The sequence below is a fragment of the Seriola lalandi genome, unplaced genomic scaffold (assembly GCF_002814215.2).
Source record: "Seriola lalandi dorsalis isolate HSWRI2012SDOR001 ecotype SW California unplaced genomic scaffold, Sedor1 jcf7180002054470, whole genome shotgun sequence".
NCBI classification, from domain to species: domain Eukaryota; kingdom Metazoa; phylum Chordata; class Actinopteri; order Carangiformes; family Carangidae; genus Seriola; species Seriola lalandi.
In genome coordinates, this window is record NW_019525023.1 from 1,387,378 (window position 1) to 1,391,172 (window position 3,795).

The 3,795-nt window shown below is 37.2% G+C and overlaps 1 long non-coding RNA gene across 2 annotated transcripts in view; it reads right to left on the reverse strand.

The window, feature by feature from the left end:
- Positions 1–2,531, reverse strand: part of LOC147818808 (uncharacterized) — a 27,213-nt gene extending 24,682 nt beyond the window's left edge. For both annotated transcript variants that reach the window (XR_015437581.1, XR_015437582.1), the window contains exon 1: positions 2,068–2,531. This is a non-coding gene — a long non-coding RNA (uncharacterized LOC147818808). The remainder of the gene's footprint in view (positions 1–2,067) is intronic.
- Positions 2,532–3,795: the final 1,264 nt, after the last annotated feature.

A 3,795-nucleotide genomic window follows, 5' to 3' on the forward strand; every position in this document is an offset into this window, starting at 1 on the left:
GTGGCTTTAAGAATGAATAATGCATATGTTCACTTATAAATTGTATCTAGCTTAGGGGGGGGGGGGGGTTATCTGTCCTCCTGCCAATCTGAAATGTGTTAGACCATCAAGAAATTTTTAATAACGCTGTTAAAAGCAGGGGACACAAAATCAACAAAACATAACAGTAAACACAAAAAAGACAAAAGTATTTTCTAAGCTCTGTCCTGCAGGTTTTGTGTTTGTGATTTACTCTGTTTGCTTCTGTGGAGGCTCTTTGGTTAAAAAAAAAAGAAAAGAAATATAAATAGTAAAAGTCTATCTAGAATGAAAATAGGCATGGTATCATAATTTAGTTAAGGCCTAAGTTAATATGTTTTTAGGCAGCAAAGGTAATAATAGCATCCGCCCTGTGTCGATGAAGGATAATAGGTGCATAACATATGAAAGATAATCTAAAATATAAATCAAAGTGTACCCTCTGAGAAGCTAATAATGGACACACATGAGCTACAAAGCAGCCAAAAATACATTAGAAGATTATTCTTTATCCCTGACTCCTGGAACCTGATGTTTTTAATTAATGCCTGTACTCTATGATATTATACTTGCAACTCGAGTCCTCCCTGTAGGAATTTTATTCATCAACATCTGCTCTGACTCCAGCATTAATTAAATAAACTCCTAAATTATCACTAAGCCAGTTATAGTATCATACAATCAAACCCCAGGTGATGGTGTAGTTTTGTGCTCAGATGACTTACTCTAATTCCTTACAGTGTTAAAGGATTCCTTTGAGATGCAGCTTTTACTCTTAAACCCACAGAGTGACTGCAGGTGGAATTACATTAACTGTTAACCATGTTTTTTTATTAACCATGTTCTCATGCTCCCGTAACATTTGCAGGTTGCCTTTAAAAATATTGCCTTGGGTAATGGAACTCAAACATTTTGGGTACCAGCCCAGTGAGTCTATTTGGCTGGCACCCCACACTATTTCCATTAATCCCCATTGAAATTTTGGCAGGTGAGGATAATTTGGCACAGTCACAGTCTGAATAGTAACAAGAAGGAGAAAGTGGGAGAACAAATTATTGTCACAAACCATCACAAGGACTCAGGACTGGGATCACTGCACTTGAGTGGCATGTATTCCCCAGTGTAAAAAACTCATAAGTGGAATATTTAGCTGTGAATTCTGTCCAGTTATTACTCATATAATCATCTTAACATGTCTAATGTCCAGGAATCTACTAACATGCTCCACATTACAGTGTTTTTTTTCAATAACTCGTACAAGAGATTACAATTTAGAGCTGATTAATCAATTAGTTGATCGACAGACAATTACTCAACAATTTTATTATAGTCATTTTTCAAGCAAAAATTCTCTTATGTGAGACTTTGCTGTTGTTGTTTCATCCCACTGTAAATTGATTATATTTCTATTTTGCCTGTTGATCGAACAAAACAACATTTGAAGCTGTTAGCTTGAGTCTAACACTTTATACTGGTCGTCTTTCACATTTTATAATGTAGTCACCTGTAACTATTTCAATCAGGTAAGGGCCCCACGTTTCTCATCCAGTTAAACAAATTTACAATATAGAATACTTGAGGTAAGATTTTTTTCTTCTTCATATACACTTTAAAGTGTGTTGAGTCCATTTAATCACCTCTAAGTTTGTTTACTTAACACTTGTATCTACACAATGAAATAAACTGTTAACCAATGAGCATACTGCAATAAACTTATCACCTTTTGTATTGCTATTGCTATTCTAACCAAAGGAAAATCAGACATGACACTGGGATCACTTTACAGTAAAAACAATGGATGACATTTACTTTTGAACATCTAAGAATAAACAACAGGAAATGAAATACATCTCTAAGTTTTAATTTTCCCCTTTAGTAATTTAACAGTTGTCTAATTCAGTTTTACACCAAACTCAGTGGGCCCACATTCACCAAGCAAACGCACACAAAAGCCGGCATCTCTTAAATAGTAAAATAAATAAATAAATAAAGTCCCTTTTGCAAGCCTGATGTTTCATTAAAAAGAGCAATAAAACAAAAGTGTGGTACCTTCATTAGGAGTTCAGTGGCCAGTCTGCAGCTTTTAACAGTCTCTCTGCCTCCAGTGAAGGTCCAGGTGATTCAACGATGGCGTGGTTTCTCCCCCGGAGTTCACTTAATTTTAAAAGTTGACTTAGTATCTCATAGCACTCCAGGTTCCCACGTTGGAATCACTGAGCTAGATCCTATAGTATGAGCTGGGTTAGCATTACGGTGGCTAAGAGTCCATTCACTTTGTTAATGAATGCTAACAGAATAGCAGGCTAGCGAGCTAACGTGAACACGTGAAGCTACTACACACACGTAAACAACTCTGGCAGACGAACTTTGGGTAGACATATGTCAAGTTGCTCACGGAAGTAAATATGTAGAAAAAGTGTCTTGGTGAACACCGTCGAGTAGATAATATGCGACACAGACTACATACTTATTTGCACAAACTTCACACATATAACGGGTCACGACTTAGTCAGTCAAGGCACAAACAAAAACATACTCTCATTTCCGTTTCTCTCCACCTGCGCATCCCTGTGATCCACCTGCTTCGACCAATGAATGACGAGTAAAGCTCTGCTTCTCCAGTACCTCTTTCCTTTACAACAGTGAACTCTTCACAATGAAAAAGTTTATTTATAAACATGCAGCTGAATCCCCTCTTTTTTTCTCTTTCATAAATTAATATTTTATGAGATATCTTTGACTTTACCTATAACATTACCCTTGTCTTAACATTATTTCTTTAGCAATATGTGTTTTGTTTTTTTTAACCCAGCTTCATAAACCAAATGATTAATTGATAAATGAAGAAAACAATCAGCCAATTGATTGATAATGACAATAACTGTTAGGTGCTAGGTTTTCCCACTTCATCCTCAGCTTAGTTGTGTGGGGAGGCGGTTAACCTTTTCCAAAAGAGAGCAGGGGGTGTTGACCTCCATGGGTGGAAACAGGACTTGGGACTTAGTTCCATTCTGAGTCACAGTGACTAACGTGAAGCAAGATGTTAGTGGTGAAAAAAAGACTCCAAACCGTCGGCTGTTGCTTCTTAAACCACAATGTCTCATTTCCTCTTTCCACACAGGTTGAATAAAGAATATGGGACCAGAGGGAGCGGAGACTTTGGAGCTGCTAAGGCAACGTTGACAGAGTTGGGATGAGTAATAAAAGTAAAAAAAAAACAACATGTAACTAATTACTAATGTAACATGTAACTAATTACTTTTGTTGTTGAGTAATTGTTGCAGTTTTTCAACTCGGTTGCCAAACACTGACTATTGAGGTTGAGACTGTATTTGTGACAGTAATCTTTTAATGACTATAATGTGAATTTGTCGCTATCATTTTTTCCAAAGATGCATTTCAGAGTATATCATTTCTAGATAACTGCCACCAGTGTAAGAGGGCAGGGGGGACCAGCCAAACCGCCTGCCAAAACAGACCATTAGCAACTCATATACTGATCAAACCCACATCCTCATTATTTCAACCAGCCTCTCCATTACTCATGCAGAGCTATGTGAATTGTCACTCATATCTGCCATCTTTAAGCCACTCATCTTTATTCAGCTGATCTGATTACAGTTTGCATTTTCAATTAATGCTACAATCCAGAGAGAGAGAGAGAGAGAGTGAGAGGGGGAACGGAGGAGAAGCTGATTTTCAGATTGAGTTTGAAATGTGGATTGATTGTAAATGAAGTGAACAAGAGCTGGATGGATGGAAAGATGCCAGAGATGC